The sequence below is a fragment of the Saccopteryx bilineata genome, chromosome 1, assembly GCF_036850765.1.
Source record: "Saccopteryx bilineata isolate mSacBil1 chromosome 1, mSacBil1_pri_phased_curated, whole genome shotgun sequence".
Taxonomy (NCBI): Eukaryota; Metazoa; Chordata; class Mammalia; order Chiroptera; family Emballonuridae; genus Saccopteryx; species Saccopteryx bilineata.
Window position 1 is genome coordinate 16,990,343 of NC_089490.1, and position 22,322 is coordinate 17,012,664.

Sequence of the window (22,322 nt, forward strand, 5' to 3'; positions counted from 1 at the left end):
CATCACCATCGAGTCAAAGAGTCGCAAGTCCAGCCCTTGTACGTTGCGTACCATCTGAACGAACCCAGGCAGTCTGCTCCCAAGTCGCCCCTCTACCCGAGCCAGTGCTTCCCAAACTTACTCACATGCACCAGAATCAGCCAGAGAGCTTGTCAATCCAGAGCCTCTGGTTCGGGAGGTCTGGGAAGGGGGCCAAGAACTTCCCTTCCTGACAAGTTCCCAGGTGATGCTGAAGCTACGGGTCCAGGGACCACACTTTGAGAACCACTGCAGCAGATGGCTCGGCCTCTTTGAGAGGACAGGTGTGACGGCGGCACACACACAGGAGGGCCCGCATGCCGTTCCCAGCTCTCCACAGAGGAGTGTTCTCCTGCAGGGCTGGCCCGCCAGGGACCCTTCCACACCCTCCACCCCCACTGTCAGGACACCTGCCAAGGTTTCCTCTTGGGCTCAGCATCCTCGGGGATCTGCCCTCCAAGGTCCCCTTTGCCCTGTGTCTGGGTCTCCATCCTCTCCCCCTATGGGCTCCTGCCCTCCCCCACGCCTTCTCTGGAGCCCTTTATCTCAGCTCTGGGCCGAGCAGTTTCAACATCTGGGACAGGACAGATCATTAGTGTATACATTTCTGGGTGACTCAATATGGTGCTGGCAGTCCCCAGAGAGCTCCCAGCAACTGTGGGCTGTGGGCGGGGCGGGGCGGGGAGGTCGCCTGGGGAAGTCCAGGGAGAAGCTCCTGGGGGAGGCCTTCTCTGTTCCAGGAGCACTGAGAGCTGCCCAACCTGTTTCCACCTGACCAGACCCTGCCCTTGGCCCATCCTTCCGTTCTGCCCCCTGGACCGTAATCTCTGATGCCATGCCGGAGGCTGGACCCCAGAGGGCAGCTCACAGGGCCAGGATCTGCTCCGAGTCTGGGGCTCCAGTTCTGCCCCCAAGGAGGGAGGGGGTCCCAGGATGCCCCACCCAGTCCACATGCCGGGAGTTCAGCCATAGTCCCTATAAAAGTCAAGCCTAGGGCTGGTGGGAGACAGAAAGGGATGGAAGCGAGGGAGACAGAAAAGCCATAGCTTTAACCCGCCGCGGCATGACTGACATTTGGTGGGAGACGGGGAAGGGGCAGCTTGCTCTGAAGGAAGGCGCAGTCTGCAGCAGGAGCTGCAAGTCCGTGTACGTGCATCTGCAGATGCTATAAAGAATTTCCCATGATGCCATGCTTGCCTGACAGGCCATCACACTACCTCGCTTGCTGCTTGCCCCCCCCCCCCCCCCCCGCGGCATGTGCAGAGTGTATCCTGGCAGGCCGTGGGGCAGCCACGTGGAGAGGCTGCCGTGCCGTCAGCCCTGCCCGCAGAGAGCTGGCCGTCAAGCTGGCCAGGCCACGTGCGTGTGACAACACCGGGACATTTCGATATGAACGGGCCAACAGGAGAGCTGAGACATGAAGGCCCACCCAAAGTTTCCCTGAAAAAGGACATTGAGGAAGCCGGAGAATGAGGCTGTGCCCTCATGTCCAGCAGATGGCAGAGAGCGCAGAACCCCTCAGACATCCGTCTCAGAGGGGAGCGGGGAGGGCACGGTGAACTTCCAGAGATGGAAAGGGCACACAGGGACACCTTCTGGCGGGAACCGTCCCGCTGACCAGGGAAGGACGCGCCTGACCTGCCACCTCTGGTCGTCCCCGTGGAATCGCCGGGAACAGAAAAAGATTTCGGGAGACCAGCTGCCTCTATTCTTTTACAAACAACAACAACAAAAAGGGGTGGATCCTGGAAACTCCAACATGAACTGCTGCAGACTTCGCCGTGGCAGAACGTTCTGGAGACCCGGAGAGGAAGTGAAGGGCCCTGGAGCGGGCACGGGGTCACCAAGAGCAAAGGAACGGGTCACCTAGAACACGGGGTCACCAAGAACACGGGGTCACCAAGAACACAGGGTCACCAACAATGAAGGAACGGGTCACGCTCAGCTAAGTGCATCTCCGCAGCTCCAAAGGGGTTGCGATGCTTTGAAGTTGGGTGGAATGCAGTAGATCTAGATTTCGCGAGGCAGCTGAAGGCATGGGTTTAAAGACATTCATGTGGACAAAACAGAGAAAGCGGGGATGGGGTGGGGTGGTGGTAAAGAGCTGGGATTAATTTGGGTCCATTTGAAGGCAGGGAAACAACCCCAAGACGTATTGATCATTATCAACTTGGCCTGTGGTCTCCATGATCAGGCCAAAGGCCTGGCCTCGTCAACATTTTAATCACCAACACACCAAGGACAGAGGTGGTCGGCCAGTCTCATCTGCAAAGGACGCAATGCCGGGGACAAGGCTGGGATGGGACGATGGCTGACCCACACGCGGCAATGGCAGCTGAGGACTCAAAACCATCTGTACTTGAAACCTGAGCCCAAACTGACAAGATATGAATGTCTTTTTAAAATTTTCGTGTCTTACACTTTGGGTTGGAAAAGACCGATATAGGACCAGAGAGGAAAGTCCTTGGTTTCCAGCCGAGCACAAACCAGTGAACACTAGGGTCGCCGCCCAGAGAAAGGTAAATATATCTCAGGCCACGTCCACACATTACCTGTTCTGCAGGGCTGGGGGTAATGGGCCCATGGTTCTCTCGAGGTCAGGCCACACAGCGGGCAGTGGGCACTCTGCCCCATTCTGGGTGACTTCACAGGATATGGTAACTAACCAACGTGTCCACCAACAGGCCAAGGTCTTAGAGGGAGGAGGGGGCGCTTTCTTAGCTAACTCAGAAGAGACTGCCCCTGGCAGTTGTCCATTTCCAATAACAAAGGGTCTAGGGCCAGGCTTCCCCAAACTAGGGCCCGCGGGCCACATGTGGCCCCCTGAGGCCATTTATCCGGCCCCCCACCACACTTCCAGAAGGGGCACCTCTTTCATTGGTGGTCAGTGAGAGCAGCACTGTATGTGGTGGCCCTCCAATGGTCTGAGGGACAGTGAACTGGTCCCCTGTGTAAAAAGTTTGGGGACCCCTGGGACCAAGGGTGAGTCCCGTACATCAGAGATGGCGAAGGTGTGGCTAGAGCAGGGGTCCTCAGCTGGGCGGTGGGGTGGGGGGTGGGGGGGTGCTGGTACACTCTGGTAATGTTAGATATGCAGCCTGGTGCGGGGAGCATTGTGCTGGGCACCATTCGGGCACCAGGGATAACGCGGCGCAGAGATGAAATACCTCCCAGGGGTGGTGGGGGTGCTGCTGACATCAAGTGGGCAGGGACCAGAGAGGCGAAATGCCCTGCCAGTCACAGGACAGCCCACCCACCATGCCGACACCGCTCCCACTGAGAGAACTGGCTGCCACCGGTGAGCGGTGGCTGGGGAGTCACTTAGTAAGTGCTAAGGAGGCATCAAGCGTAAGAGCTGGCAGAACAGGCGACCAAAGAGGGCGTTGCCGTTGGGGGCTTTGCGGCTGAGAAGCGGGGTTTCCTGCCCTTTGCCCTGAGACAGGGTGCCCTGTGGGGCACAGCCTCCGCCTCTGGCCCTAGGTTATCAGGGAGCCACTGATACGTGATCTCCGTTGTCCCTCATGGTCACCCAGAGAGGGACAGGCACAAGGGGCATTCTGGAAGGCCTCACACCCCCAGGGTGAGAAGCACCACTGACCCTCAGAACAAGCCAGTGGCAGGACTCCCGCCTGCTGGTTAGTGGGGAAACAGAGGCTGACAGGCTAAGTGGCAGGATCGGGGTGGGTTCTGGGCTGCTGGGTGCCAGTCAGCACAGTTCCCACCTCCCTCCCTCCGCTGCTCTGTCTGCCCCCGCGTGCCCAGCGCCCCCAGCACAGCTGTGGTCGTCCCCACTCTGCCTATGGGTCCCGAGAACCAGCCTGGCTCCGAGTGCCGTATGTCAGACACCCTCTGGGCTTTGGTGTCGCTAACCCTCCAGGCTCCTCCTGCGACTCCACCGGGCGTCACCGGCGGGGGAGAACAGCTAGGCCTGGGAGCAGAGGCCCCAGTGGGAGCTGGGGTGCCTGTTCTGTGTTCCTACCACGCGGCACTGTGGCCCTGGTCAGGATGCCACACTGGGGACGGTCAGGTCAGGGTCACGCAGGCTGTGGAGGAGAGGTCTCCCAGAGCAGAGGGGCTGGCCCAGGCCGAGGTCATCCCTGGGTTAGGGAGAGGGGTGTGGGGGGGTGGGCAGGCTAACATCCAGTTAGACTCGGCGTCCTGTCCCTGCAGGGTTAGGGAAACAGCTTTCGCGGGAGGAGGTGGCCCCTGCTCACTGGCGGGATTCTTTAACTTGGCTCCCAAATGCACACAAGACAATATTTTCCTTTTCCACAGAACCTGGGAGAGTGACGAGGGGGAGACCCTGCACACTGCCAGGCCCGGCTCTTGTTTGGGGACGGAACAGGGCTCCCCGTGGCCTCCGTCACCCTCCTAATAAAGCAGCTATAATTGATGGGGGGCTTCCTATGCGACAAATGTTAGGTGCTAAAGCAAACTTCACAAGCCTTTAGCTTGTTTCATGAGAACTGAATCCTGCTGCGACAAAACCATCATTTTTTTTTTTTTTCCACTTTACAAATGAGGGTTTTAAGGCTCGGAGGTGAAGTAAGTAGCCGAAGGTCAGGGTGCTTGCTCGGAGCAATGAAGCCGGGAGGAGAGCCCTGCCCGTCTGGGCCCGAGCTGGCCCAGGACACTGCGAGCCTACCCACTTCCCCCAGGGCACAGGACGGAGGCCGGCCGGGCCTACTTCCACCCCTCCGCGCCAGCTGAGAAAACACTGCGCTAGAACCAGTCGGTCCAGTGACTGAGCTTAGCGTTTCCAGCCAGCCCTCCAGGAGGCGAGTGAGATGCGTGCCCGGGCCTTTGGCTCCGGCCACCCAGCGGCCCTCACCCCACCCTCCTGGGATCTCTCACTGTCTGTGAATTCCGGGTTCCCGGGCCACATCGCATCCCCGGGGCCCAGGGTTTCCCACGCGGAGGCCGCTGCGCGTCCCCTCTCCCCGGAGAGAGAGATTCAACGGGCCACGCGGGCAGGGCCGGAGGAGGCACACGCAGGGATCGGGAGACAGTGCCCACCTTCGGGCAGGGCAGCCGGGGCTGAGGTGGGGCCTTTCCGGTCACCGAGCAGGGTGGCGGAAACCGACAGAAGGCTGGCAGCCTGTCTGGCACCCATGGGCTACTCCCATCCTGCCTCCAGTGCCCGCGGCAGCCCGGCCGTCACACACAGCAGGCGCTACCCAGGCCTCAGAGCCCCTTCCTGCTGGGCGGGCAGCCCCCAGCCCCCTCGATGCTGGCCTCCACTGCCCACGGACTGTTGGCGGTGTGCGCGCCCACCGTCCCTCACTGTCCCGGGCTGCCTGCATCCTTAGCCCGATCCGTCTAAGCTCGCTTGGTCCCCCTGGCTTGGAAGGTGAAGTAACGCTCCTTGCCCCGTGTACGGGGCTTGGCAGCCCAGGAAGAACCTTTATGGTTCCTCTCACCTAGCCCTCCCGGCCACCTGCTGAGGTGGGTGGGGCATGGCTTATTAATGCTCCTATCACAGATTATAAAACAGCTGTTATTTGAGTACTCGTGATAAGTGCTCACTTAATTATAGAGGACAGGCCCCGACCAGACCACTGGAACTCAGCTGGCGGAAACCTCCAGAACCTATAGCGTAGGTCCTACATACAGCAGCCCCTCATACAAGGTGAATACGTCCCAAGACCCCCAGTGGATGCCAGAAACCACGGCTGGCACCAAAACCTAAGTCGACCCTGTTTTCCCTACACGGGCACTTTTCTCACTTAAAAGAAGCCCAGTACCGCTTCTCTTTGGCAGAACTGAGCTGCCAGCATCACCACTCCTGAGCTCTGGGGCCATTATTCACTAAGGACTAAGGTAAGGGTGTTGAGCACAGGCACCTCGTACACAAGACAGTCTATCTGATGACCTCAATGGCTACTAAGTGACTAACAGGTGGGGATCACACAGCGTGGATCCTCCGGACCAGGGCATGACTCATGTTCCAGGCAGGACAGAGCTGGATGACGTGGGCTTGTATCATGCTGCTCAAAATGCCACGCAATTTATGAACTGTTTATTTTTGGAATTTTCCATGTAATATTTTTGGGCCGTGGTTGACCGTGGGTGTAAAACTGCAGAAAGCGAAACCGTGAATAAGGGGGAGAGGGAATGACTACTGTAGCCCCATTTACTGATGAGGAAAAGGAGGCCCAGAGGCTAACTAGGTACCTTGCCCAAGGTCACACTGCTGCTATTCAGAGCTGGAGCTGGACAGGTGTGGGGGAGGGAGGGACAAGGGAGCTTTTGAGCTACCAGGACTGAAGCCAGGTCTCTGGAGCACAACTTGCAGGCCATTGCAAGGGACATGTCCACAGGAAGGGAGCCTCCCTTAGAAGGTACACTCCACAAGGGCACGGTTGTTTTCTGCTTTCTTTTCCACTACTCTTTTCCCAGAGCCTAGAACACTGCCAGGCACGTAGTAGGTGCTCAATAAATTATTCGTTAAACGAGTGAGTGAGTTAGTTAATCTGCACGAATGAGGGTTTGTTCTCTAGCCCTGAAGTAACTCATCTTGTAAGGTCCTTCCTTCTCAGACTTTCCCAGCATCTGGGTTGGGTTCAACTAATTCACCAGCAACAAGGTGGAAGAAGCCTTTACCCAGCAAGAAGATGGGAAGTAGAGTCCGACCCCAGCCTGACTGGGGCTGGCAGGGTCTGGGGATGGAGGCAGGGGCTGCCGAAGCCAGCAGCAGCCAACTGCTGTCAGGGGGGAGGGGAGGGGACTGTTCACCAGGCTGTATGAGCAGAGAGGGCAGGAGGGCAGGGGCTAAAGGTCCTGGAGGCTGGGGGGTGGGGAAGGGGTCCGAGTGGGCAGAGCGAGAGGCAGCGGGCTGAGAGAATCCTTGGGGTGGCCGCGGTGACAGGAGGGACTATCCTTCCTGCAGGAAATGAAAGCCTCTTCTCTCCGGAAACTCCCCGAGAGAACAGAAAAAGTAAAGTGAATGGGGGAGGGGGGACACAGCCCTCTGGCACAGGCAGACCGGTGACCTCTTCCAGGCAGAGGCTCGTGGAAACGCGGGCCTGGCCTGGGTGTGAGGCTAGAGTCTCTTGATGGCTGGCACCCAGTCTCTAGGTAAATGACAGCCTGTCAGCCTCCGTCTCGCCATCTGCCAAAACTAACACCTACTCTGAACATATGGAAAGTACCCAAAACATCGTCAGCGCTGAGTAAATGTACCAGCAGTCAGAGCCACGATCTGATCCATTGTATGTGCTTGTCAGGAAGCCAGGCCCTGCAGGGACCTGAGACCCGAAGGAAGGACTGCTGGCCCCCAAGGATAGATCAGAGGGCTTTACTTCCCGGCACTGGAGGGCAGGCGTAGGTGGGAACAGGGACACTGTCCCCAGACTTCCTCGCACCTGCCGCCTCTTCCCAACTGTCCCCGTCTAGCAGTCAAAGCTGTCCTTCCTCAATCTGGTCAGTCTGCTTCCTCAGGCCACTGGGCGACTTCTCCAATACGGAGGAGGACCCAAAAAAAAAAAAATTCCTGGGTGGCCAGAGAAACTGAGGCTCAGGAGTTGTTCCCCAGGTGTTCTGGAGCCACTGGACTGCTGGAGTCCAGCGGCCTGTGGAAAAGGGGTGTGCACGTTAAATGGCTCTCCCTGGAGGCAGCAGAGGCCGGGGAGACAGAAGCACCCCTAAAATGTCCTGCCCCACCCCTCACAAGGCCCATCTCTCCTGCCCTCCGTCGCCCAGAGCTCCTGGCCACCTGGGACAGTTCCCTGCATAGCCAATTGGGCCGGCAGGCTGCAGGGAACACAGGGCCACGCACCGGTCACCGCGTTGTGCTCTGCAGGTGACCCAGGGGCCATGCAGACTTCTCTGAACCCTGGTCCTAACCTCCCCGATGGCTGCCTCAGCCTCACAAGGCAGCCAATGCCCACCCGCACCTCCTCCCCAGCCCGTGGGCTTGGCGCTATGTGTTGTGTCCAAGTCTGTCCCCATGTCTCTCTTGTCTCTAACAAAGAACCCCTCAGTGCCGGGGGCCCAGGGTAGGGTGGCGGCCCCACCATGAGTGGGTTTGGGGAGATCTGAACAGGACAGACAGAAGTGGAGAGTTTAGCAAAGCCATCACAGGCAATTTTCATGCAACTCTTTGCAACTTGGGCTTATTTGAAACGATGGTTTCCAAATTCTTTAACACCAAGAATTCGTGAAAACATAAACGGTGCCGGGGGAGGACCCCAGGGCCCCAACACCCTGCTGCAGTTTGCGAAGGGGGAGTGGGCTGAGGGGCTCGTGGGTACGGCTGTTGGTCCCCATCCAGCCATCCTCCCTCTGAGGGGGTGGCGGGCAGGCCCTCCATCCTTTGGGGGCGGCTGGCAGGTCCATCGGACCTTGCAGAGAAGGTGAGCACCTGCTAGCTCATTCCCGAGACGAATTAGAGGTTGAACTGTCAGCTAAGCCCTCAGTTATCCCCACTGCCTCGCTCTCTACTCTGACTCAACTGCCCGAGTTTTCTCTTAAGGCGAATTGTGGGGGGCAAGGGAGGGGTGCTGGGACTGTTTTCAGATGAGGAAACCGAGGCCTTGGGGACCTTAGACACCCCACATGGCCACTAGGGCAGCGGCTCTCAGTTCCGGCTAGGAGGATGCCCGGACCCGGGCCCCGGGCCACAAGCTCCTGGGGCGGTTCTGATGCGCGGCCGACCGCTGCCTTAGTGTGGGTGCCGGGCTGGGCCCCGGGCTCAGCCTCCCGTCTCCCTGCAGGAGGGAGGATCTGAGGACAGAGGGAAAGCATCCACGGCATTCACTGCCCTCCCCCCTCAGCCCAGGTGACCAGGGTGCGGCTCAGAGGCAGGCCCGGTTTATAAGCAGGGTGCTGGCGACGGCCCAACGGTGCCACCCTGATACCCGCGCCAGCTGCAGATGCAGCTCGCCCAGGCCCTCTCTCTCCCTGGGAAGGGGCGGGTGTCTGGGGTGGGGGTGGGGCAGGGGCAGGTGCGGGGACCCGAGGGCCAGGGCAACCCGTCTCCACAGAGAACAGACCTCCGCTATCGCAACGGGGACTTCGTTAAATGTTCAGATTTGCCCCCAATTCCTACCCGGTTAATTAGAACGCTTTTAGAAGGCAGAAAGAGACTGACCAGTGGCGGCTCAGTTGATAGAGCACTGACCTGGGGTGCTGAGGTCTCAGGTGAGTGCAGGCTCATCAAGCTGGAGAGTGGGGTTGCCAGCTTGAGCCCAAAGGTCACTGTTTGAACCCAAAGTCACTGACTTGAAGCCCAAGGTCGCTGGCTTGAGCAAGGAGTCACTGGCCGTGCTGGAGCCCCACCCCTGGTCAAGGCACAGATGAGAAGCAATCAATGAACAACTAAAGTGCCGCAGCTACGAGTTGATGCTTCTCATCTCTCTCCCTTCCTGTCTGTCTTTGTCTCACTCATTAGAAAAAACAGAAGGAAAGATATATTGTTGCCCCCAACCCCGGAAACCTGGCACCCTCATCAGGCGAGGGGGAACATGGGGACACCATCCCCGCCCTGACGCACACCACAGGGGTCACGGTCACCACTATGGCTTCTTGAACGGCACATCAAGATATCCTGAGAGAGCCTAGAAAAACACTCATGCCTGGGTCCCACCCACTGGAATCTAGTGACACTAATAATGTATACACAGCCGATTTCAAAATCACTGTCCTAGACACACACCGTCATCTTCCCTTGTCAGGGGGAGGCCCGAGGCCAGCCCGAGTCCGGCCAGTCCCTGGAGTCAGCGCACAGGTCATGGATGTCCACTTGTCCTCCCGTCCGCCCCGCCTCTGGGCTTCCCCTGGCCTGCCCTCCCGGGCCATCTCTCAGCAGCCTCCGCAGGGCCCAGGGTCTCACGCTCACAGGGACAAGCTCATGCCAGAGGTGAGCATGCTTTCAGCAGAAACCTCTGGGTTTCCGACTTTCTCAGGCCCGGGAGCCCTGTCCTCACTCAGGAGGGACAATGAAAACAAAGGAGGTGACCCTGCCCCCATTGTTCTCAGGCTGGACCGGTAACCCCCTGGCAGCTGGGCGCCCCATCCCGTGAGAGTCGAGCTCTGAGCTGCGCGGAACTGGCTGACCTGTGAGGGCCGCCAGGTTCGGCTAAAGAGCAGCCCCGAAGGCTGGCGGGTGGGGTCTGGGCGCAGGACGGGGGCTCAGCAGGCAGGCTCAGGCGCCCGGAGGACTCAGCGGACGAGCTGGATTGGAACTCTGCACGGGGACACAGGGGACCTCTCGGGCCCAGGCCCAGGCCCGCAGCACCACTGCCTGAGAGCTGACCCTGGGGGTAAGAAAGAGTCCCCTTTGACACAAACACAGACCCACCGGATGGCTCTCTGGGGCTACGTTCTCAAACCCCTGAATCATCTCCTGAAGGACTCCGGGAGGGTGGGAGGAGGTCCAGAGACTTAAATGACAAGAGGGACCTTCTTCTTCTGCCTGTGGCTTCCCTACCCCAACTCACCACCACTGCCTGGTCCCAGTCCTGTGCTGGGGGGGCGGGTGTCTCTTCCCAGCCTGGGAGGCTGTGTCCTGGGGGCTGGGTTCATGGCCAGGTCCCTTCCCTGCCCCCAGAATCGAGATCCTAGGAGTGTCTGATGACATCATTCTGCTTTCACTGATGCCAAGAGGTGGCTCCCAACCAGTGGGTCAACAACGTGAGGGCAGGAAACTGTTTAGCCAGGACCCCTCGGGCACATCAGGTGGGCAGAGCAGCCCCTTCCTCCTTCCCCATAAGGGTGTGGGTCATTAGGGAGGAGAGGTCCCTGCACAGGGTTTGGCTTCTGACTGGTGCCCTTTCTAAGCAAGACGGCAAACCGCTCTGGGCCCCATTCCACTCCTCTGTAACTGACGAAGGAGACGGCGTGTCAGCATCTCCCTCCTCCCCGCCAACCTCACATTCACCAGGCACCTTTCGTGCCTACAACCTCCTCCGGCCCCAATCACATGAGACTTAAGGGGAGACAGACAGAATGGATACCACTATTCCCATTTTGTAGCTGAGGAAACTGACCAGAGAGGGCGAGCGACGTGGTAGAAGTCACACAGCAAGCCGATGACCAAGTACAGAGAAGAACCAGCCAAGAGCCCCCCCTTCTCTCTCAGTTGAGGGCCCTTCCTATCAAATAACCAGACCATCCAGCCTTGCGCCTGGGACCAGGCTAGGAAACACCAACCGAAGCGGAGCAGCTAGACGCAGGTGATCGGTGATGCCGGGATCCGAAAGGGCTGAGCCGTCACACCCACGATCTAATCTCGACATTATGCAAGGATGAGCGCACGCTTACGCCACCCGCCCCCAACGCCCGGAGATGCCTTAGATTTACCCCCAACCTTGCAGGTGAAGGAAGCAACCCCAGGATGTCACCAGCCACTCAAAGTTTCTAAAAACAGCCCTTGAGCGGGCCACAAAGGAGGTCACGGCAACTGCTGACTTGCCATTTCGCCATCTGGGCTGAGGGCCTGAGGGAGATCTGGTTCATCACCAGCCGGCTGCCCCGCCCGGTGCCAGCCTGCTTCCTGCTCTCCAGAGCCCAGGTCTGCACCCCCGCCGGGATGGCCTGCCCCACCCCAAATCTCACAAACACCACGTCGGGGACCCTGCGCCAGCAGCGCCGGGTGGAGGGGGGAAGGCCGAGGCGTTGGGGCTGACACGCCTGGGTTCAAGTCCCGGCTCTCCCAGCCACCAGCAAGGTCAACGGGGGCATGTCTTCCCCCGTCTCTGAGCTTCACTCTCTGCACCTGCAAAGTGGGGCTACCAAGACTCGAATGGGCTGGAAACGATGCGAGGCTTGGTGCTGGGCAGAAAAGTGAACGCGGGAGGACTGGGGGGCTGGGGAGGCCAGCTCAGCCCCCAGGCTTTGTGCCGCGGCGCAGGGCACCTCCACAGCTGCGGACCAGAGAGCTGGGCTGGCCGTCGACAGCAATCCCCTCCTCCCTGGCTACCAACTTCTGGAAGGCCAGGGCTCGGGACGGTACTTATCACCACATGACATTCTCATGAGTACCTGTTATCCGGCCTCTATCTCTGGCAAATAGACTGAGCACTGAGGGCAGAAACTTCACTCATCCCAGGACAGAACCTGGCACCAGTGGGTGCTCAGTATTTGCCAAATAAGTGACCGAGTCTCCCAGACGTATGCCCTCCACAATCACCCCTTCCGGGGCACAAAGGTGGTTGCCGTGTTGCGTTTAGCACGGGTTCTGGCTCCCCTGGACGAGGCGGGCAGTCCTAGCAGGTGCGGGCAGCCCAGGCTGATGGCTTGGTGTTGCTCTGCCTCAGTGCCTTTGCCCGGCCTCTCACCCTACCCCACCTGAGATGCCAGCCCCGGTGAGTCAGCTGCACTGCAGACTTTGGAACCATGGGGATTTCAGAGGAAGGAGGCGGGTGGGGAGGGGGGGGCAGGTGAGAGGCCACGGTGAGGCCACAGGTCTTCCCCAGCAATGGGGAGGAAGACGGCTCTGCTCCCTGGTGGCTGCCAGCCCTGTCCCTGGCCCACCTTGGGGGGTTCTGTGGACAGGACGCCCCCCCACCAACACCCCAGACTCCCACCTCCATGGGGAGAATTGTGCCTGACCCCTGCCACACTCGTTCCATCTCAATTCACTCACACCTTACAGAGGTGGTGGCTGGCCTCCCACCTCTTGCCCCGTAGAGCACCAGCAAACTGTCCCCACTCAGGGCCTCAGAAAGGGGTCTCCGCACCTGCCCCTTCCTGCCATCCTTTCTCCCTCGCCTGTGGCAGGCTGCTCTGGGTAATAAGTCAACTGCCCATCCTTGAAGGCTGAAGTTCTGATAATTAGGGGTTATTAAACCTACCCATTTATTATAACTTGTTTAGGATGACGTGATGGTTAAACTGTAAACCTCTTCACTAATTAAAAAATTAAAAGCCCAGGGGGTACCGGGCAGTGGTGTCAGGCCGGCAGCAGCGGAGGCCAGCTGGGTTTCTCTATTCCGATGAAGTGACCTCCCAGCCTGGTTATCACAAACCACCCTTCCCACTCCAACCTGGCCCTCTGCCTCTGTCCGAGCCCACCTCACCCCACCCCTCCTCACAAAGGATCCTCCTGAGGGCCAAACCACCTGCCTCCAAACCTTCCTATTGTCTGGACTCTCACCTCAGCGCCTGTGGCTGCGGGCCGAGCCCCAGGTCCTTCGGTCGTCCAGCCTCCAGCCAGAGACGACACCGGCTGGCCTCCTCCCCTCTGGAGTAAACTGTACAAGGAACTACTGGCAAATCAGCACAGGCATCTGGGGATGGGTGCTCTACCCTTTGTGAGCCTTTGTCGAGCCTTCTGCCTCGACAGCCCCCAAATCCCAGATCAGACCCCACTGAATCGCAGCTGGAGGCAGGAGCTAAGGCCATGATGCCCCACCAGTGGAGTCAGTGGACCAGATGCAAAGGCAGTTCTGCCCTCACGTGCAGACTCCAGACATAAACCTCACAGCACGGCGGCTGCCCGGGGCTCTGGTCCCCACGGCCCCCATCGGGATGGGGATCCAAGGGCTGAGACACCAAGCAGACCCCCAAATAGTGTGGGAAGGGGACGGGAGCCCGCTCTAGGCCACCAGCGTGCTGCAGGGACGGTGCCCAGGAGCCTGCCCCGCACCCCTCCCATCCCGGAGCCACTGGGCGGGGACGTGACCAGGGTGAAGAAACAGCCGTCTTGTGCCGAAGGTATGGAAAAGTACAGCCGGCCCTCCGAGCACAGGGAGGCTGGCGGAGGTGAGGGGGGGTGCAGGGCTCGGAGAAACCTCCTGCCCCCCAGCCCCAGGGCCAGGGACAAGCCAGGGTGACAGGAAACGGAAATCTCTTGCCGGCGTGGGGAGAATCTTGACCCAGACAGCCCCACTGCGAAGGGCCGGAGGCAGGGGCCCAGGACAGGGCCCTCACACACACACGTTCTTCCTCCTCCACAGAGGCTCTGGTTCTCAAGGCTGCTCGAGCCCCTGACGCCCACCAGGCTCTGGGGGTCCTCAGCAGAGCACAGAGCATTCGACGCTCAGGCCTGCGCGTTGGCTACTCCCCGTTCCTCCACTCACCCTCCCGCCTCCCCCCCGCCGGTCTCAGGGTTATGGGTCCGAGGCTTGTGGGACGTGAACGTGAAGAGCGCGAAGCAGGCACACAGGCAAAGTTAGACACGCTCCTGACTTGGGCATTCCTAGCTTCCGAACCCTGGCAACCCTGGGGTGGGCTTTCTTTCAGGGTCCCAAGGCACCGTGTGGGGCCAGGGGAAGGCGGAAGGCAGAAAAGTAAATGTGACCAGACTTCCAAGTCACCCAAGGGTCAGACAGGAGAGTGAGACCCACTCAAGTCAGTGCATCCCGTTCCTGGGAGAACTCGGTTTCCTGGGAAACACTGCGAGTGGCAGGTGGGGTGGCCACTTCTCAGACTTGTCCAGAGAGGACCATTTATCCAGGGCTGCTGAGGGCCCAACAAGTGACCTAGCAGTGGGCATCCAGGACACAGCCTGCCCCTCCCTCCTGCATATATCATCTCCCGGGGAGAAGGCAATGAGTGTACTCTCTTCCCCACCCCGGGGACCTGGGCCATTCCCCTCTTGGGGGCAGTGGGCAAAACTGTCTGCCTACTACAAACACTGCCTGTGGCCAGGCACCAAGCCGCCACCCACATACAGAACCGCCCACCCAACCTAAGTTAACCCAAAGAAGCATAGGACCAGCGTGATGGACAAACTTCCCTTGCATGACGTAGCTCAGGGGTCCCCAAACTTTTTACCCAGGGGGCCAGTTCACTGTCCCTCAGTCAGTTGGAGGGCCGGACTATAAAAAAAAACTATGAACAAATTCCTATGCACACTGCACATATCTTATTTTAAAGTAAAAAAACAAAATGAGAACAAATACAATATTTAAAATAAAGAACAAGTAAATTTAAATCAACAAACTGACCAATATTTCAATGGGAACTATACTCCTCTCACTGACCACCAATGAAAGAGGTACCCTTCCAGAAGTGCGGCGGGGGCCGGATAAATGGCCTAAGGGGGCCGCATGTGGCCCGCGGGCCGTAGTTTGGGGACTCCTGACGTAGCTCATAGATCAAGCACCAGCCATGTGTCCTGATGCTGTGGGCAGAACAAGGTAGTAGTGTAAGACAGAGAGAGGCCTGTCCAGGAGGACTTCGCTGTCTAACAAGACACAGGCAGGCAGCCAGGAGTGACCTGACAGGGGTGGCAGCAGGCAAACCAACGGTGAGGCCGGGACAGGCCCAGGGGCACCCGGCATGCCCCCTTCCAGTCCAAGCGAAGGGGAACAAGACAGGATGAGAAGCCCAAACACAGGTGGGGAAACTGAGGCTCAAAAGCCACGACCGAGCTAGTCCGGAGCCGTCTCCCAGTCAGGTGCTCTCCCTGCTCTGCAGACTGCCCACCCCACCCCCAGACCCTCATTGTCAGAGCCCTGCCTCCCCCGGCCCAGGCCCCAGCGCGGGCCCCGGAGGTCACGGAGGCACAGCCTGCCCGTTCGTCGGCCACCCTCTTCTTCCTCTTTCTAGACTCGCGGCAGGAAGACACATCTGCAGGTCTCATGCCAACAGGAAGACGTGCCCATGCGACCAGCAGCTTCCCCTGACCCGTGACCCGCACCTTAGGAAAAGGCTTTCCTCGCAAGGACTGGGGAACAGGGGTGCGCACCTCGCCGCAGACTGGTGGGCTGAGGGGCTGGCATTAGAGGGGGCAACGAGAAACAATTGGGACCCCACGTTTTGAGTGGGAGGCCCATGAAAAAGGATCCACTTTCTACAGCCTGGTCTCACCTCCAATGGAGCCAAGGCTGACCAATGACGCTGGGTTTGGGGACACCAGGAATGACCCTCCCGCCAAATACACACTCATCTGAGTCTGATGGATGGGGCAGACGGGGTAAGGCTCTCAACAGGCCTCTGCGAACTCTGCTTTCTGTAAACCAGACCGGTGGGTGTGCTCACTTGGGGAAAGCTGGCAAGTGTCCTGGTGGGTGCGAGAGGGGAAAACCCTCCTGTGGGGTCCCAGCTCACCCTCCCCACTCCACGGCTGCCATGCCAGGCCTCCCCTTTCCCACCCCGGAGCAGGCCTGCGATTTGACGGGGCGCCCGGAGAGGCCTGCGTGCCGTCGGAAACCTCGCCGACCGATTCCCGTCAACACTCCAGCACTTTCCGTTAGAACTCTGTGCTGACGGAATGTTCTAGACCTGAAGCAGTCCCCTGTGACTACTGAGCCTTTGATGAGAAGTGGCTGGTGTGGTTGAAGACCTAAACTTTAATTTTACAGGTTTTAACTTAAAATTAAACAGCCACCATAGTCAGTTATATCACATATTAATGAACAGGGGTCCCCAAACTTTTTACACAGGGGGCCAGTTCACTGACCCTCAGACCGTTGGAGGGCCGGACTATAAAAAAAACTATGAACAAATCCCTATGCACACTGCACATATCTTATTTTAAAGTAAAAAAACAAAACGGGAACAAATACAATATTTAAAATAAAGAACAAGTAAATTTAAATCAACAAACTGACCAGTATTTCAATGGGAACCATGGGCCTGCTTTTGGCTAATGAGATGGTCAATGTCCAGTTCCATATTTGTCACTGCTAGACGTAACAAGTGATATGACGTGCTTCCGGAGCCGTGACGCGTGCGTCCCACGTCACCGGAAGTAGTACTGTACGTGAGTGACGCTGCGCTTTACGACCTCTCACTGACCACCAATGAAAGAAGTGCCTCTTCCGGTGCGACAGGGGGCCGGATAAATAGCCTCAGGGGGCCGCATGCAGCCCATGGGCCGTAGTTTGGGGACCCCTGTTAATGAAGGTAGCGAGTGACATGGGGGTGGTCACTACCCAAACCCTTCCCCAGGCAAGGTCTGCCTCCCCTGGGCCCTCAGGTTGACCCAACCTGCCGGCCGAGGCCCACAGCGAGCTCCTGCCTGGTCCTGGGCGGTCCCCAATCTTGCTCGTGCATGCATTTTGCTGTGCTTAGTGTGAAAGACAAGGCAAGATTTTCTTGGGCCCCCAAGGAGCTAGGTGCACACAGAGACCAATAGAATACTTGTCCACGGACCTCTGGAGGGTCCCCTCCATGCAGGTGACATTGCCCCCAACACTGGGGACAGCTGCTGGTGCCCTGCTGGTTCTGACAGGCCTCTGGCTGAAGAATCACGTTCTTTTGGTGACTGTCAACTGGCGTGCCCAAGCTCTCACTTCCTGGTCTGCAGAGCAGAGCCCACCCGGTTTCCTCAGGTTCTGAGACCTGCCCACCGGAGTGCAACAGCATGGCTACCAGGAAGCCGCCACTCCGACAGCTAGACTTAAAAATATCAGCAGACTGGTCAGTGGTTACACAGGTGGCACCAGTTCTCAGAGGGTGTTCTGTTGAAACCCTGTTTATCAGTGGCCTGTGCACCTCGTACATTAAAAATGGCCGGCATAGGCCTGACCTGTGGTGGCGCAGTGGATCAAGCTTTGACCTGGAACGCTGAGGTCGCCGGTTCAGAACCCTGGGCTTGCCCAGTCAAGGCACATATGGGAGTTGATGCTTCCTGCCCCTCCCCCTTCTCTCTCTCTCTCTCTCTCTCCTCTAAAATGAATAGATAGATAAATAAAATAAAACAAATGGCCAGCGTAGACAGAGGGGGCTAATGCCATATGCATGACCTTACCCTTTAGGAAAATTAGCTTTCTTGGCTTTAAAAGCGATACCACAGCATTACAGAAAACTGGGGAGGCAGAGGAAGAGCAAGGCATCAACCACCCTGTCCGCGACCCGGCAGCGCCCCCCTGCTGGCTGTCCGCCGGGCTTCTCTGACCGTGCCCTGGAGAGCCCACACGGGCCCGCCCTCCACCGGGCTTGCTTTCGTGTAACATCACATCGGGCTCGTGGCACCAGAAACCACCCCCACCCCAGGGCCTGGGCAGCTTCTGCGCCCCGCGGCCCCGCGGCAGGCTGTCCGAGGCTCCTGACGCCACAGGCCGGGGAGAAACCGTGTGTGCAGAGGAGCGCGGAGGCGTGTGGGGGAGTGTGCACACAGGTGGGAGACCAGCTGCAGGAAGGGAGAAGCGAATGCCATGGACGCAACGACCCCAACCCAGAGCAGGCGCAGGGAGACCGGGCATTCTGAGAAGAGAGGGCAAGCCGAAGCCGAGACCGGGGAGCCCTCGGATCCCAGCCCGCCTGCCTGGTGAGCACGGCAGCCTTCGAGCAGGAACCCCGAGGTGCCCCCGATGAGTCCGAGCTGGCCCTGACCAGACGCCCTGCGGATTCTGCCCTGGGTCTAGACAGATGCTCGCCGGGGAGATGTGACGCACTTCACCGGGCAACCTACCCACCTGTCCCGAAAGAGAACAGAGCGTCCTCGGGGAAGAGGGCACTGCACACGCACGAGGCAGAGAGGTGGGGACAGGCCCAGAGTGCTTGCTGGGGGAGGGCAGGGGCCGGCCTGGCAGGCCCCCTCGCTGGGAGGAGCCTTGATCGCAGTTTCCAGACTGGAGGTGGACCCATCTGGAAGGCCACGGAGGGGGGTACACGGACTCGCAGTTCAGGATGTTCATTAATAATTACCCTCTTCAGTGTGCTGAGTTTGGAATCCAATAGGGCACAAGCTGAGGGCCTTGTGGGACAGGGGGTGGGGGTGGGGAGGGGAGTGCACACAAGGCAGAGGCCTCATGCCCAGAGGATGACGGGGCTCAAAGGAAGGCAACCCCCAGGTCCAGGGTCAGGGAAACCTCCCCCTTGGAGCGCCTGAGACCCCTACAGCACGTCACAACTTGCTTAATAACATACAGTACATGGCCCCACTCCAACAGCCAAGACTGGAATAACATCTAACCCTTCTCATAACTCCCCAGACCCTTAAAAACAGCACAGCGGGTGCCTAATTGGCCTGAGCGAGCAAGTCCTTGGCTCAGAGTGGGGGCAGGGACCTGGCCTAGTCACACAGCACATCGGCCCCGCCAGGCCCCAGCTGGCTCTGTCTTCTAGTCCCCCACCGGGCCACACTGGTAAGTAGATCTGGGGCCCCTGTTCAGCGTCCGGAGGCTGGGAGAGGTGGGTGTTGAAAAGCTGATAATCAGGACACCCTCCCTTTTCCTGCTCCCCAGGGGTTGCTGACAAGACACTCCCGCACAGCCTGCCCCACTTAGCCCACTCAGCACTTCTCCCGGGGACGGGCGGCCCTCCACCCGCCGCTCCAAGGGGGCCTGGATGCTGAGAAGGGACAGGGCGCCCTTCCAAAGCCAACACTGTCAGGATGCATTCCACGACCTGGGAGGCAAGGGTGTTATTTGAACAGGAGCGACGGGGAAGGGACAAGCCGCTGCTGTTCTCTCTCCTGCAGAGGGTCTGGGAACAGGTGCCATCCCGCATCCGGGGCATGGGAGGAGCAAGAAGCCGTGCTAGTCACACAAGGCCCCCAAGCCAAAGGAAACATTCAGCCCATGAAGGACCCGCCCCGGGGTCCCCGGCCGTGCAGGCAGGGTCTGGGCAGCGCTCACACCCCAGGACGGAGGCCCGGGGTCTGGGCAGCGCTCACACCCCAGGACGGAGGCCCGGGGTCTGGGCAGCGCTCACACCCCAGGACGGAGGCTGGGGCAAACTCTTCCCCCCCAAGGTGCAGGCCAGTGTCCTGCTGGGGGTCAGCCCTGGGGAACCCAAACGGGAGGACCTGTCACAGATGTGGGTGTAGCTGTTAGGGAGGTGACAGATAATGAGACGCAGGCAGGACCCCCCACGGCTGAGAGGCAACTGTGTCTCCCCTTCCCTTTTCCCCGAGACGGGTCTCTGGGTCCCCTGACCCACAAATCCTGCAGGGAAGGGTCAGGGGCCTGCTAGGTCTTGATGAAGGGCGACAGGGGTCAGGGGCTGGGGGCGGGGCAGAGCCCACAGTCCCAGCTCTCTGAGGCATGGCACCCACTTCCAGAACCCAGGTGTGCCTGCGTTCAAACTTTTCACACTGACAATGGCAAACAAACCTATAGACCAGTGGTCCCCAACCCCCGGGCCGCGGACCGGTACCAGTCCAAGGGCCATTTGGTACCGGTCTGCAGAGAAAGAATAAATAACTTACATTATTTCTATTTAAGTCTGAACGATGTTTTCTTTTTTAAAAAATGACCAGATTCCCTCTGTTATATCCGTCTAAGCCTCACTCCTGAGGCTTGTTTCGGTCACGTGATACATTTATCCGTCCCACCCTAAAGGCCGGTCCGTGAAAATATTTTCTGACATTAAACCAGTCCGTGGCCCAAAAAAGGTTGGGGACCACTGCTATAGACGGTCCATGTGGTCAGGCACGGCGGTGTCAGACCCACAGAGCCGAGTGGAGAGAGCCAGAGCATGCCGGGGTGCCGGGAGCTAATGGGGTCCCAGCAGAAAACAGCCCCAAGGACTGGCTGGCACAGCTTGGCGAGGCCGGGAGGACGGGCACGGGTCTAGGACACGCGGGGTTTAAAATGAGACAGAGGCGGCCCCGCAGCGCTCGGGACGCAGAGAGCCTGGGCCCGGGCCAGACACTGGCTGCGCGGCCTTGGCTCAGCGACTCCATCTCTGTCGCCGTATCTGCAAAACGAGGCTCCCCACAGCGCGCAGCCCACCGTCGTTGGGGAGCCGGCGGGACGTGGCCCTGGCCCTCACCTGGCCCACACAGCCTTCCCTCCCCTGGGTGCCAGCTCATGTTCCTACTGCTGTGACTGTCCTCACGCCTCCCTGTGCCACCCCCTGCCCCATCCCGTCACCTGTGGGATTTGTGGGATTAGTGGACATGCTGGGCCTCCTGCCTGTATCAAGGCTCCTGGGATGAGGGGTAGGGGACACAGAGAGGCGGGACCGCACGAGTAGCAGAGTCCAGGTCACCTGGGCCACTGAGAGCGTGTCAGCCCTTTGTCTCAGGGACAAGCCATGGGTGTGGGGGGGGGAGGAGGTTGTTCTGAGCTGGGGGTCCAGATCTGGTTCTGAGAGTCCCTGACTGCAGTGGCAGTGACCAGAGGACCTATTAGGTGTGGCAATCACCTTTTATCCCAGTTCTTGTGGTCAATGCTTACCAGAAACTTTCCCTAATTGCCCCACTTAGCTCTAATTACTCTTTTATTGTACTTCCCCTGCCTCTGGTGAGCAAGGCAACCTTGGAAAAGTTACATAACCTCACAAAGCTTGGGCCTTCGGTCCGGGCTACAGAGAGACCAGAGCCTGACCCCACGGCCACCAGCCACACCTGCCTCCAAGGCTCCAAGAAATCAGCCAACAACAGCTTCCTGGGCGCAGACCCTTGGGGAGCGCTGTCCTGTGACCGGAAACTCCCTGGGGGAGGCATTGGATCATTTCTGCCCCAGGCTCTGGCCTTTCCGAGTCTCTGAATTTCGCCTCCTGCCCCAGAGAAACTCACTAGGTGTGTGGGGGTGCTCGGGAGGACAGGAAGGGGCGTGCGGGCAGGTTAGGGAGTCGGCAGACCGGTTAGTGTTCGTTGAGCAAGCGCTGTCCGCCACCACAACCAGCAAGGTTGTGATTTAAGGGCCACGTCAAAGGGGATTAGAGGCAGCGTGACAAATGGCTCCCTGAAGAAAAAGGCTCCCTGGACCTGGGCACGTGGAACCCCTTTATAACCTGAGCTTGGTTCTAGCGACAGTCTGTGCCCAGCTCCTCACCAGGCCTCAGTTTTTCCATCTGGCAAATGGGATGGCATTTCCCTGCCAGACCTCAGAGAGGCAGGCCCAGAGAGGCTGCAGGAAGGAGCCTTGGAGGGTGGGTCTGCAGAGCCCACACAGTGAGGTGGGGGGGCCTATGTCTCTGCAGGCGACACCCCTGCCGCCTCCCCTGGGCCAACACCCTTGGTCAGCTGTGAAGGGGGTGCCCTGTGGGGTGGGCCAGAGGGCAGAAAAGGCCCAGCACTGGCTCCCGTCGTGCCAAAGAGATACCAGCTGCGGACACGCCCTTCTCCATGCAAACAGCCCAGCCTCCCTCCTGCTCCTTCTCAGAAGGCTCTGGAGATCAAACAAGTTTCCACAAGGAAGAGGCAGAGGGGTGCTGTCTCCCCCCAACCCCTCCCTCCAGCACTTCATTTGCCTTCTTGGGTTCTGCGGTCCGTCGTCTGAAGTTTTGCCCCCCAAAGGGCAGGGGCAAAACTTTCTCTCTCTGCAGCAGGTCTCAAATAGACCTGGGCACATCGTACGTGTGCGTGACCTACGCGGGGCGTGCGCGTGACCTACGCGGGGCGTGCGCGTGACGGAAGCACCTCCTGAAGGGAGGGCTGGATGGATATCTGCTCCGTCTCCAGTTCCTTTAGAGCAGAAAGCACAGCTCCCTTCCACCGCCAGCCCTGCGGGGACAGGCCT

At 59.2% G+C, this 22,322-nt stretch overlaps 1 protein-coding gene across 2 annotated transcripts in view; it reads right to left on the reverse strand.

Moving 5' to 3' along the window:
- The window catches only part of KCNK5 (potassium two pore domain channel subfamily K member 5), a 39,129-nt gene that overhangs the window by 7,535 nt on the left and 9,272 nt on the right, over positions 1–22,322 (reverse strand). The window lies entirely within an intron of this gene.